This window comes from Orycteropus afer, unplaced genomic scaffold (genome assembly GCF_000298275.1).
Source record: "Orycteropus afer afer isolate SDZICR_OR568_19922 unplaced genomic scaffold, OryAfe1.0 scaffold00116, whole genome shotgun sequence".
In the NCBI taxonomy this organism is placed as follows: domain Eukaryota; kingdom Metazoa; phylum Chordata; class Mammalia; order Tubulidentata; family Orycteropodidae; genus Orycteropus; species Orycteropus afer.
The window spans coordinates 2,040,254-2,055,211 of record NW_006921703.1 but is presented as its reverse complement, the minus strand read 5'-3'; positions in this window follow the sequence as shown (position 1 = coordinate 2,055,211).

Here is a 14,958-nt window from a genome sequence, read left to right as displayed (position 1 = left end):
TGATTGTATCTAAGAATCCACTGCCAAATGCAAGATTTTAAAGACAGACCCTTGTGTTTTCTTCTAAGGATTTGTAATGATTTTAACTCATATTTAGGCCATTGACTGACTTGGAGTTTGTGTGAGGCATGGGTCTTTCATTTTATATTTGAGAAAAATATTTAGTCATATATTCCTTGTATCTAGCATGGACTATATTACTGACTGAAAGACATAAGATTCATAAGATGCTTTAGCCTGATAGGTGGCACAGCTAGAACTTGATTCCAGCTGTGTCTGACATGGGAGCTCTGGTGGTGTAGTGCCCAAGGAATTTGACTGCTGAAGGCTGGCAGTTCAAACCCACCACCTACTCCTCGGAAGGAAGGTTGGACAATCTACCTCCATAGTGATACTGCCTCAGAAACCCAAGGAGGGGTCACTATAAGTCGGATCTGACTCAATGGCAGTGCATTTGCAGGGTGTCTGACATTATTAATAGCAGATTTTCTATAAGAGATCTCTTCCTCCCATGAATCTCACGTATCCAAGACTTAGAGGCTGGTTGATAATATTTAGTTGTTGAATGTGAAAGAATTATCCATTACAGTTACATCTGATGGACTCTCTAGACTGTTCTAATCCCTTTTCTTGTGGCCTGCAGAAATATCAGTGTGTCCCACTGCTCAACTATCCCAAATACTCATAATATTTGTTCCATTTTGTTTGTTGTTGTCAATCCTTCTTTCCCCTTTCTTTATACCAGTGAAAATATCATGTGAAGTAAAAGACAATAAATCTCCAAACTTTCATACCCTGGATCACCTTTGCTGAGACAGAAGAAGTGAATCAGGACCCTAGATCACAGAAAACATATTAATTCTTTTTCAACCAAATATACAGGACAGTCAGACTCAATCTTGCACAAAATTTAGGGACAAGCATAATATTCCATACCCAACATTCTTCCTATTCAGACTGTGTCATGACCATAGACCCTGATAAACTCTTCTTCCAACACAGAAATCTGAAGGCCAATCTGACCTGGATCTCAGACCACATTTACTCCATTGTCCTAGACAAGTCACCTTTCTAGTCTCTTTTCACCTTACTGAAAAGAATCCCTAAAATCCTATTTTATTGAGAAATTCTCAAAACATGTCCCTATGCACAATATTCTACTCATTCTTAAGTTCTAGCTGATGCATACTTCCATGTCACTACACATCAGAATTGAAAGTGTTATGTCATTTTTGTGGAGTCAAGAGTTTCCTTTACAAAACATTAACTGCATTTAGTTCCACAGAGAGAATCCTCTGTCTTCTACATAAACAACTGATTCACCTATCACCAGCCAATTCTTCTCCCATTTGCACTCCTATTGGATTGGTTTAAGGTAAAAATGCAAGCATTAATTAGATTCAAGTTCATATGTTTAAAAATAAATTCATGTTCTTTTCTGTTCTTAAATAAAAGTCGTTCTACCTCACAGATACTTTCTAGGGCTAGTGACAAAGTTAACCATCTGGTTACAGATGGAGACACTATGGAACATTGTCCAATAGATGGACATGTCCTAAATCTGTGTTGTCCAAGATAGTAGTCACTAGCCACCTGTAGCTATTGAGCACTTGAAGTGTGGCTAGCGTGAGCAAGGGAATGCTTTTAAAATTGTATTTAATTAGAAGGACACAGAGAAGAGGTAACTACAGGGGGAAAGTGGGAAGAGAGCTGTTACATTGTGGGGAATTACAGTCAATGTCATGAAACAAAATGTGTATGAGCTGCTGTATGGAAAGTGAGTTTGCTGTGTAAATTATCATCCAAATCATATTTTTTTTAATGTGGTAAAATATATATGAAAACAATTGCCAATTTCAAAAAATTGTGTTTAATTATACTTAATTTAAATTTTAATAGCCATGGCTACTGTATTGCACAACACAACTCTATACTAATGAAACTGACTATTTTCAGTGGAAATGAAAGCTCATTTGAAAATAATGATAATAATGAATATCATTACTATTGATCATGAGAGGACAATTATGGATCATGAGTGATTTCTAAATTTAATGATTTCTATTCTCTTCATTTAGTAAAACATTAGTTAATTCACAGTGATGGCAATTTATGGAAATTTCTAGGGATAAGGGCAATGTAATATAAACAAGCCAGACTCTAAAGCCAGAGTTCCTTATGAGATGTGTAAACTTAGCAAGTTCTTACCCTGTTTGTGTCTTAATTCCTTCAACAGTACAATTGACACAATAATGATATCTACCTTATAAAGTTATTAATCCATCTAATATGTAGAAAAGTGTCTTGCATATAATAAATGCTCCATAAATGTTACCTGTTTTCCACTTGAAAGAGGCAAAGACTTTAGGTTTAGAAGCCAAGACAACTCAAAATGTATAATGACAGTGGCATTACTTATGCCTAATTTCTTTCTCTCAAAGGATTTAAGTCACATTAGAATAATCTGATTTCTGTTGAGTCTAAAGAAGTTTGACATTAATAAATATCAAGTAGCCTCCTATCAAAAGACTCTGCTGAACTGTCAATTAATTTTCAAGGAACTGTCAATAGAAATTTTCCACATCTGATAAAACATGATAACTTCATTAGCAAATACTTTTATAGAGGAAGCAGGGCACATTGAGTCTCTTCTTTCATCAATGAAGAGCATGTGCTTCTCAGAAAATTGCTTCCTTAGATTTACTCAGTTTTGATCAGAAACTACAGATATTTAAGTAAAGATGTAAGTAGGGTTTTAATGGTTTACAAATTGTTCAAGAAACAAATATTCATTGCCTGAAATATAGTCAAAAACTAATTTTTACCAGACTTTGAACATCATCAATATATTAAAATGTTACTTAACAGAGTTTCAAATATTCTCCATTGGCTTTATTGTGTTAAAAAAAGTAACACAATTTAGAGAGTAACAACTTTTTAAAAAGTATTTTATTCACATTTTTTTTTCTCATTTTTTGATCTTCTAACTTTTTCCATCTAAAAAATATTAGTAACAAAAACCTTTCTTTTCCTTAGAAAACAAACTATGAGAGAAATTATACTATGAGAGTCAAAAAATTAAAAATGCCTTAGTAGGAACAGATCTTCTAGAGAAGAAACCTGATTTATGATGCCAGTTTTTATTAGGGAATTATAAAATACTTCTTACATTTTCCCCATTAGATATAATTCTTCTGTTTGGTAGACCTTTGGAAGAAATGGGCAGTCTATGCATCTTGGCACTGCCCAGTTTGCTCTAACCAGGGAGACTGATCTATCTCTCAGGTAGAAGGAACATTGACTGGAATTTAAGTTATGAAACTTGGGTCCTACTTCTACCTCTACCTCTAAATTTGTGGCTTTAGATACATCATTTAGTCTGTAAACTTGGCTCCTCCAGTTATAACTAGGGGCTTGGAAATGTGGTAGTCTCCAAGATCCCTTTCAATTCTAACATTTTATAAGCTTATTAATTTTTGTTGTTCTTGTTATTAGGTGCTGTCGAATTGTTTCTGACTCATAGCGGTCTTATGCACAGCAGAATGAAACACTGCCCAGTCCTGTGCCAGCCTCATGATCCTTGCTATACCTGAGCCCATTTTGTTGCAGCCACTGTATCAATCCATCTTGGTGAGGGTCTTCCCTTTTTTCATTGACCCTCCACTTTACCCAGCATGATATCCTTCTCCAGGGAATGGTCCCTTCTGACAACATGACCAAAGTAGGTCAGAGGAAGTCTGGCCACTATCTCTTCTGAGGAGCATTCTGGTTGTGCTTCTTTGAGGACAGATTTGTTAGTCCTTTTAGCAGTCCATGATACTCTTAGCATTCTTCTCCAATACCACAACTCAAAAGCATCAACTCTTCTTTGGTCTTCCTTATTCATTGTCCAGCTTCACATGCATATGAGGGGATTGAAAATACCATGGCTTGGGTTAGGCTCACCTGAATCTTCAAGGAGACATTTTTGCTCTTCCTCACTTGAAAGAGGTCTTTTGCAGCAGATTTGCCTAATGCAGTATGTTGTTTGACATCTCGACTCTTGCTTCCATTGGTGTTAATTGTAGAACCAAGTAATATAAAATCCTTGACAACATCAATCTTTTCCCCATTTATCATGAAGCTGTTTATTGGACCAGTTGTGTGGATTTTTGTTTTCTTTATATTGAGGTGTAATACTGCAGACAGTAGTCTTTAGTCTTCATCTGTAAGTGCTTCAAGTCATCCTCACTTTCAGAAAGCAAAGTTGTGTCATCTGCATATTGCAGCTTTTAACGAGTCATCCTCCAATCCTGATGCCACATTCTTCTTCATATAATCTAGCTTCTTGGATTATTTGCTCAGCATACAAATTGAATAAGTACAGTGAAAGGATACAACTCTAATATATTCCCTTCTTGATTTTAAACCATGCAGTATCCCCATGTTCTGTTCGAACAACAGCCTCCTGATCTATTTACAGGTTCCTCATGAGTACAATCAAATGTTCTGAAATTCCCATTCTTCTTAATGTTATCCATAATTTGTTATGATTCACACAATGGAATGTTTTTGCATATTCAATAAACATAAGTAAACATCTTTCTGGTATTCTTTGCTTTCAGCTAAGATCCATTTGACATCAGCAATGACATCCCTCTTTCTACATCCTCTTCTGAATCCACTTTGCATTACTGGAAGCTCTCTGTCAATATACTGCTGAATAGAACTGTACTCCATAAGGTTTTAACAGCTGTGATCTTTTGAAAGCAGTTTGCTAGGTCTTTCTTCCAAGGTGCTTCTAGGTAGATTTGAACCGCCAGCCTTTCAGTTAGCAGTCAAGTGCTTAACTGTTTGCACAACCTAGATTTCCTAATTAGCTCCATGTAACAGTTAATACAGGATTCATTTATATTTGTCCTTGAAATGCACTTTTGTTATTATAACTGAATCTATATGAAATGGAGCCTAACCCACTTACGTATGAAGCCTCTCTTCAGGGTGTTCCATTCTAAATACTCCCTCATTTCTTAGAATAATGGAATATAATACCCCATAAGAGCAGCAGTGTTTGAGTAGGAGATAATTAAGTGTTGGAGTAAAATGACTTCTATGAGAGTCAATACTACATGGATGGATGAGTAAGGATAAACAAGATTTTAATATTAATATTGATTTTATTTTATCTACTTTTTTTCCAGTAAAATATGGATGGCCCAGATTAGAAATAGTTAAAACAAAAACAATCTCCCTTATATTTATGAACCTCTAAAAGGGATTCTAACCCACCAGCCACTCCATGGGAGAAAGATGAAGTGATCTGCTTCTGTAAATATTTACAATCTTGGAAACCCTATGAGGCAGTTGTACTGTGTTCTGTAGGGTTGCTGTAAGTCAGAATTGACTTGATGGCCATGGGTTTTGTTTTAGGGTTTGAAAAGGGGCCTAGGTGTCCTTAGGTTGTGCAGTTAAGCACTTGATTTCTAACTGAAAGGCTGGTGGTTCAAATCTACTTAGAAGCACCTTGGAAGAAAGACCTGGCCATCTATTTTCAAAAGATCACAGCTGTTAAAACCCTGTGGAGTACAGTTCTATTCAGAAACACATGTGGTTGCCATGAGTAGAAATCAACTTGGCGCCTTTTTTTTTTTTTTGCTGCTAAAGGGGCCTAAGAATGTGTGGTGCAGTGATTAAGCACTCTGCTGACAATTAAAAGTTGGTGGTTTGAACCCACCAGCCATTCCATGTGAGGAAGATGTGGTAATCTGTGTCTGTAAAGATTTACAGCCTTGGAAACCCTATGGAGCAGTTCTAAACTTTCCAATAGGCTTGCTATGAGTTGGAATCAACAACCGGAATGTGTTAAGAATGCTTTAGAAACTTACAAGTTCTCTAATACAACCTTAGAGAAGTTGAGTAGCCTGTTTACTTTTAGTCAAAGAGAAATTTCCCTATAGGGACACCCATCCCCTCTGACTTGTACCCATTATTTGTAGATGGGCTCTTGTCTGACTTCTCCTTAGTCACACCTCATCTTATACCCCAACTCCTCTAACTATATCTAGGTGTTGTCCTCAAGTGCTCTCTTGAATCCTAGCTTGCTCTTAGGTCTGCCCCTGTCCACCATCCTCTTGTAGCTTACTGACAGGTGGTGTCACTTCCCAGCAGTTTGGTTGACAGTGCTCTTTCCTTGCCTCTCAAACCCTTGAGATATTGAAATCCTCCCTCTGAGGTCCTGCTCCAAAGTTGGCCAAGTCCTTGATACCAATGCTTCTCTTAACAGATGTGTATAAATAGTGATGGCTTTAATGATAAGCGTAAATAACGGTCTAGATCACAAATGGTAAATGGCGTCTATTAGCTTCCTGGCACTGCACTAGGCACTAAGGTTACAATAACAAATAAGAAATTGTTTCTATCTGGAACACCTAAGAGCCTATAGCAGGAGTTTCCTATCTGTTACCACGTGGTCTGCAGAGGCCCCCTGACAAACTGAAAGTGCTCAAGGAGTTTTCAACCGTGAGGTCACTTTTGGGGTTCAGGAATTTTTCCTTTTTTTTCTTTCTCTGCATCTGTGTTTAGCCTCTTTCTTGAAAACACAGTAAACATTGTCTGCTTAATAAATATGATTCAATGATATTAATTGAGATTGGATCTTTTTCTGACTTTTTTGGAGAGCACACTGCTGTTAAATGAGGGCATTGTCATTTTCATTTATTAAAAAGATTGTCACCCTTTAAATAAAATACTCATAAAAATAGACTTCTGTTACATGGTAAAAATGTTGTAAGTTATTTGATATACTTTTCCCAGATGGGAAATGTAAAATAAGATGTTTGCCCACAAATCCTCTTCCAAAATTTTATAAACAAGCGAGTAGGAAGAAGCAATACGGTTTGCCAATCCTCTGGATGTATTTATTTAGTTCATCTGCTTGCAAAGCATTTCTGTATCTCATTTGCTTGTGTTTTATCCCAGTAAGAGACTGGCAGATGAGTTATAGGATGACTATTTTATACACAAAGAAACTGAAGGTAGGTGAGGTCAGAGATTCTCCTTGGAAGGATAGGTATGTCCACGGCTGTGTTGAGCCCCATGACTGGAACCCTGAAGTGGGCAGGTGATGTGTGGATGGGGTCTTTCTAGTTCTGCCTCCCAACACTGCCCATTATCTCCTCTGTTCACCTCATAGGCCTGGTCGTCTGGGTGGTCTTTTGTTTTCTAGCCATCCTTGTCCAAACTAAAAGACTCTTGTTTATTTTTTTTTTTTACATTCTGCCCACTCTATGCCCAGGCCAAGGGGCCCTTGATCATTAATGCCTTCCATTTCCCTGTGATCAGATCCCACGGAGCAGGCAAAGTCCCAAATCCCAGAAATGTGCAGATCCCTGCTCCTAACAACATCATTCTCAGGAACCCGAGAGAAGGAAGCAACCGTGGGATTTGGGGCTCATATGACTTTGATCCTGAGTGGCACATATGGTGAAGTGCTCAACTACCAACAGAAAGGTTATCTAGTCAAGCTTACCCAGAGGCACCTCTGAACACAAGCCTGGCAATCTGCTTTCAAACCGTCACTATCTTGAAAATCCTATGGCGTACAGTTCTACCCTGCACACATGGTTTAGCTGTGAGTTGGAGTTGACTTGAAGGCAACTGATAACAAATATAACAATGTCTTCATGGCAAAATAAACACGAAACCACGTCTACCTGAAGCCAGCTGGCTTCCACAGGGCAAGGACCCAACAAGGTCGTAGGTATAGGCCTAGATGAGAATGGCCATGCTTCCCTGGAGCACACCCTTGACACTAACTCACTAAGTTGGCTGGGCTCCACCCACTGGGCCCTCAGCCATACTTATTGGCCTCTGTTCTGAATGGCTAGCATGGAATGCTGGTGGAGAGAAAAGGCACAGAAAAAAATGTCTGGTCTTGACCACAGGGCACAGCTTCCAGAGAGGAAAAGAACTCAGATTGTTTGTGGGAAGAAACAAAGAAAAAGAAGGACAAATCAATGTAATTGTGGCCCTAAAAGAACCTACAGCCTACAAATAGAAATTTTTCTGATTTCTCATTTCAGTTCCAGAACAAAGAAATAAAAATATACATCACAGTTTGATAGGGTCCAATCCACTATTTGATGAGAGTGTACTTGTTCACAATGCTTATACAGTTTCAAGTAGAGATTAATATGGTTTTGCTAAGAATATAAACCATTTTTAAAAGTCTTATTTTGGCTTTTGTTATGGTGGAGGTAGAAATTAATAATTAGACATAAGATTCCAAGCCATTAATAGAGTCTCTGGGTGGTATAAACGATTAATGTTCTCAGCTTCTAAGGAAAAGCTGACAGTTTGATTCCAGTTTTCTGTAAAAGAGCCGAGTGATCTATTTCTGAAAAAAAGTAGCCATTGAAATCCTATGGAGCACAGTTCTACTCTGATGCACATTGGATCTCTATGAGTTAGAATTCACTAAATGGCAACTGGTTTTAATGCGGCAGAGGGGACAGGAAGACCTTCCACAATTCTAGATTGGTACCTTCAGCTGCTAGAACCATCATTAAGAGAGGTCAGTTTATATTTCCTTTGCCTGCTCCCCCAGGCAGAGAGAGGGACAGAATCCCATGTGGAAGCCAGCTGGGGGTTCCCTGCTACCTTGTGTAAGAAAATAAGCCACAAATCAACAGCAGGAGATTTGCATTCAAGAAAAGAGATTCTTAGAATATTTCCCAACTCCCGTTATGGAGTTGACTGTGTCAAAACCAGATGATTTCATCTGGGCTGGTCTCAGGAGGAGGTGGAGGAGAAATCATGTGATCAGCACATGCTGATGGATTTCCAAAATCTCTTTAACACATGGCCATAACTCTTAATGTCTGTAAACCCCCTGAACTCTGACAAGGCAAACATCAGTATGAAATAATAATCCAGTAACTCTTTCTTTTTAACCTACCAAACCAAAAAACCAAACATACTACCATTGAGTCAATTCCGACTCATAGCAACCCCCATTGGGTTTCCAAGGCTGTAAATCTTTACAGACGCAGACTGCCTCATCTTTCTTCCACAGAGTAGCTCATGGGTTTGAACCACCACCCTTTTTGTTAGCAGCCAAATGCCTTAACTTCTGCAACAACAGAGCTCCTTTTTAACCTACCAGACATGATATAATACAACTTCCCAATAAGCAATGGCAAAAGAAGAGCAAAAAGAGTTCCTAGTTCAGTAAGGTGTAAGGGTCCAGAGTCTAGTTGGCTGTCTGCAAGCTTGTATATATATTTTTTTATTTTCCTCCTTTCCAAGTATCTTTCACTCCTGAGTACACAACCAAACATGTCTGGGAAGTACTTCAAGGGGTCGTTTTCTATGACCATCCTTACTCATATACCAGTCTTTCCAAGTAATGATAGTCAAGGGGATTTTAAAGGCATCTCAGTGGAGGAAGCCAAATACACTAAACTTTCAAGACAGATGACCATGGTGATAATAGGCTTGAAATGCCAGAACCCTAACCCTAACCTTAACACGATAGAGTCACAGCGTGGTGTGAAGAGTCTGAAGACTAGTTCAAACAAGGCTTTCAGACTATGTCAGTGTCAGAGAGGAACATGTTTTGTTCCTCTGCAGATCTCTCCATGAGTGGACTACCAAAAGTGGCAGAGTCTTCTTGGACTGAAGCAGATACTCTAATTGAGAGGTTGCATGGTTAGCAAGGAGGTCCTGGGTGGTGCAAACAGTTAACACATTGAGCTGCTAACAAAAATGTTGGAGGTTTCAGTCAACCCAGAGGCACCTAAAAAAAAAAAAAGACTTGGTAATATATTTCCCAAAAATAAGCTATTGAAAACTCCATGGGCCACAGTTCTTATTCTGATATACTTGGTATCACCGCTACTTGGAATCTACTCAACAGCAATAGCATAGGATAAGAAAGCTTAAAAGAAGCCAAAAGGAACCTACCACTTGGTAACAGTACTGCTAAGGCTGAGGTGTCTAGAAACATCATGGCAAGAAGGGATTATGTTTGTTAATTAATTGCTGCCCAGAAAATTATGTGTAGGTCACACATTTGTTTCCCTATAATAGTAGCTTGATAAGAGTAGAGAGAAAATGAATGGCAAAGGATCCCACAGTAGTAAATGGATTTTGGAGACATCTCTTCTCTAAGCCATTTGTTTTAGATTGAGTTCTTCAGAGAAGCAAAACTGGTGAACCTTATATATATGTAAACAGAGAGAGAATTGTCTCAAGGAAATAGCTCATGCAGTTATGTTGTTGTTGTTGTTATGTGCCATTGAGTCAGACCCAACTCATAGTGACCCATCCTTGGGTTTCCAAGGCACTCTCCTACAGAAGTAGATTACCCAACCTTCCTTCCAAGGAGTTGCTGGTGGGTTTGAACTGCCAGCCTTCTGGTTAGCAGTCAAGTGCCTTAGGCACTATGCTACCAGGCTGGCAAATTCTAAATCTATAGGTCAGACGTCAAGCTGGAGGCTTGTCCTGACTCATGTAGCTGCAGGGGCTGATGAACCCAAGATAGGCAGGTAGTACATAAGGCTGCTGTCTTCAGAGGCTGATGAATCCAAGATTGGCAGGTAAGATGACAGGCTTTTGGCTCATGGGCTGTGAAAGCAACAATCCCAAAATTGGCAGCAACATGCCAGGCCAGTGGTCCAGCAACCAGAGATGATGATGAGCCAGATGCAGGATCCAGAATGAACAAAAAGCCAGAAATCTTTGCCAGCATTTCTGTATGTATTGTATGTCTATATGCACTGTCTGTATGCAATGGAAGCAGACCACATCCATGAGGAAACTCCCTTCAACTGATTGGCTGCTCACAGAAGATATTGTCATGGAAGTGATTTTATCATACTTATTCATGGAGGATGACTACATAATTATTGATAAATCACTGAGACTTATGGCCCAGCCAAGCTGACACAAAACTTCAACTATCACACTTTCTTTAAAAAAGAAAAGAAAAAAATGTAAATATGCAGAGATGAGATCATCTTAGGTAAAGCACAGGTAATGCTGTATAGCCCAAAAGAGGAATAGCCACAACTGTGTCTAGTTATACCTTGGAAGCTGGACAGAAAGTACAAAATCCAGGAGTCATAGAAAGTATACTGTTTACAGTGGACAGGACTGCATTTTTCTCAATAGAAATCACCCTCTTTCTTTGCCTTTTGTGATGAGGATGGAAGGTAGAAATAGGGCACAGGCTTTATGGCCAGTTATAGAGGATAGGCATATATACCTGCTCTTTATTAAATTGAAAAATAGAGATAAATATGGGCCTATGTATAGATTGCTTTGGGTAGTGTTGACATTTTCACAATGTTCAATCTTCCTAATCATGAGCATGGTATGTTCTTCCATTTATGCAGATCTCTTATAGTTTCTTGAAATAGTATTTTGTAGTTCTCTTTGTATAGGTCTTTTTGTGTTCCTGGTAAGATTTATTCTTATCTTAGCTTTTTGGTAGCTATTGTAAATGGTATTGATTTCCTTACTTTCTTTTCACAGACGTCTTTGCTGGTATAGAGGAATCCAATTGAGTTTTCTATAGTTAATCTTGTATCCTGCCACTATGCTAAATCTTTCAATAAATTGCAGTAGTTTCTTTGTTGAGTCTCTTGGGTTTTCCTTGTATAGAATTATATCATCTGCAAATAGGGATAGTTTTAGTTCTTTCTTACCAATTTGGATGCCTTTGATTTCCCTTTCTTGCCTTATGGCACTGGCTAGGACATCCAATACAATGTTGGATAGAAGTGGAGATAGAGAGCAGCCTTATCTGGTTCCTGTTTGCAAGGGGAGTAGTTTCAGTCTCTCTCCACTGATAATAATGTTGGCTATTAATTTTTGCATTTATGCCCTTTATTATGTCAAAGAACATCCTTTCTATTCCTATTTTGCTAAGAGTTTCTATCAGGAGTAGGTGTTGGATTTTATCAAATGCCTTTTCTGCATATATCAATAAGATCATGTGATTTTTTTTTTCCTTTATTTTACTTATGTGATGGATTATGTTGATTGCTTTTCTAATGTTGAACCATCCTTGCATAGGGTATGAATCCCATTTGATATGTTATTTTTTTAATTTGTTATTGGAGTCTATTGGCTAGGATTTTATTATAGATTTTTGTATCTATATATTCATGAGGGATATTGGTCTGTAGTTTGCCTTTCTAGTGGTGTCTTTGCCTGGTTTTAGTATGAGGATTATGTTTGCTCCATAAAATGAATTTGGGAGGATCCCATACTTTTCTATGTTGTGAAATAGTTTGAGTAGGTTTGGTGTCAGTTATTCTCTGAATGATTGATAGACTTCTCCATTGAAACTGTCTGGGCCAGGACTTTTTCTGTTGGTAATTTTTTTATGACTTGTTCAATTTCTTCTTTTGTTATGAGTCTGTTCAACTTTTCCACCTCAGTCTGTGTTGGTTTAGGTAAGTAAGGTGCTTCTAGAAATTTGTCCATTTCTTGTTGGTTCTTCATAGTATCCTGATATTATTCTTTTTATTTCTGTTGGTTCTGTTGTGACATCACCTATTTCATTTCTTATTCATGTTATTTGCATCTTCTCCTTTGTTAAGTTTGCCAGTGGTTTGTTGATTTTATTATTCTTTTCAAAGAACCAACTTCTAGTCTTGTTGAATTTTTCTATTTTCTGTTTATTTCTTTTCTTCTGATGGCTGTAGTCTTTTTTTTTTTTTTTTGCTGCTCTTTTTTTCTAATTGTTGGAGATGTTGGCTTAAGGTGTTGATTTTTGCTCTTTCTTCTTTTTTGATGTGTGCATTTATTGCTATAAATTGCCCTCTTATCACTGCTTTTGATATGTCCCAAAGATTTTTGTATGTTGTGTTTTCATTCTCATTTGACTCAAGAAATTTTTTAATTTCATTTTTTATTTCTTCTATCACTCAGTCATTTTTGATGAGGATGTTATTCAGTTCCATGCATTTGCTTTTTTTCCATTAGTCTTCTAGTGTTGGTTTCTAATTTTACAGCATTGTGATCTGAGAAGATGCTTTGCAGTATTTCAGTGTTTTAAAATTAATGAAGCTTGCTATATGATCTAACATATGATCTATCCTGGAGAATATTCTATGTGTTCTGGAAAAAATGTATATTTTGCTGTTGTTGGGTGAAGTGCTCTGTAGATGTCTAAGGTCAAGTTGGTTGATCACATTGTTTAGTTGTTCTGCATATTTGCTGAGTTTCTTTCCAATTGTTCTATCTTTTATTGAAAGTGGTGTATTATAGTCTCCTACTATTCCTGTGTAGTCATCTATTTGCCTTTTCAATCCTGTTAAAGTCTGCTTTATATATTTTGGGGCTCTTTCTTTGGCTGTGTAGATCTTTATTATGGTTATGTCTTCTTATTCAATTGATCTTCTAATCATTATATGATGGCCTTCCTTGTCTCTTATTAATTTGCCACTCCTGCCCTTTTTTGGTTGCCATTTTCTTGATATATCTTTTTTCAACCTTTGAATTTTAGTCTATTTTTATGGTGGCTTTTGTCTAAAGTGTATTTTATCAGATATTAATTTGCCACTCCTACCCTTTTTCAGTTGCCATTTGCCTGATATAGCTTTTTCCACCCTTTCTTTGATTTTTAGTCTATTGTTGTATCTGTGTCTAAGGCAAGTCTCTTGTAGACAGTATATTGATGGGTTATGTTTTCGTATCCAGTCTGAAACTCTCTGTCTCTTGAGTGATGCATTTAATCCATTGATATTCAGTGTAATTATCAACAAGTATGAATTTGTTGGTGTCATTTTGTTATGTGTTTTTTCATGGTATTGCTTATTTCTTGTTCCATATAATTTTCTGTGCTGAGCTCATTTTGTTTATGAATAGTGTTATCATCTCCTTCATTGCTATTATTTTAGTATTTGCTAAATATTTGTGCTTGTCCTCTTTTTTTATCTTGATGTGAATGTTTATTATTTTTCTTTGATGCTAACCTGTGATTTATTATTTTCTTTCCAAGTGTAAAACATTCTGATATGTGTCGCAATTATCTTGACTTCCTCACCATTTAGAAGTTTGGTAACTATTTATTTTCCCTTTTTGGTTTGTAGTTGTCCTCATTTACTAATTGATGTCTCTGGTTCCCTATTTACAATGTTGTAAGCTTATTTTACTTTGCATACTTCTATAACTGTTGGTTTCTGGGTTATGTCATCATATGTGTTAATCATCAGTTATTGTTTCCTATTTTTGGTTCTCTATCTGTAGGTCTCAGAAGGAAGGTGGGGCAATCTACTTCCATAGTGATACTGCCTTGGAAGTGCAAGGAGGGGTCACTATGAGTCGTGTCCAACTCGATGGCAAACAACAACAACAATCCAAAGGTCACCCTTTAGCATGTTTTGAAAGGTTAGTCTGATTTTAACAAATTCCCTTAGTTTCTACTTATCTGAAAATCTCCTAATTTTACCCTTATATTTAAGAGACAATTTTGCGGGGTATATAACCCTTTGTTGGAAATTTTTTTCTTTCACGGTTTTATGTATATCACCCCATTGTCTTCTCACATGCATGGTTTCTGCTGAGAAATCAGAGCTTAGTCTTATTGGTTGCCTATTGTAGGTAACTATTTTGTTTTCCCTTGCTGCTTTTGAGATATTTTCTTTCTCTTTGGTTTTGGTGAGTTTGATGATGATATGTCTTGGTGATTTTCTTTTGGGGTCTATACTCAGGGGTTTGTTGAACTTCTTGAATGGATATCATTTCATATTTCATCATATAGGGGAATTCTCTTTCTAATAATCTTTAACAATATTCTCTGTGGTTTTATCTGTTTCTTCCAGTTCTGGAATTCTGATTACATGTAGGTTATTCCTCTTGATGGTATCCCACATGAATTGTAGGCTTTTCTTCATTTTGTTTTGATCTTTTTTTTTTTTTTTTTTCCGATTTATCCCTTACCAAAGCATTATTGAGGTATTTGTCTTC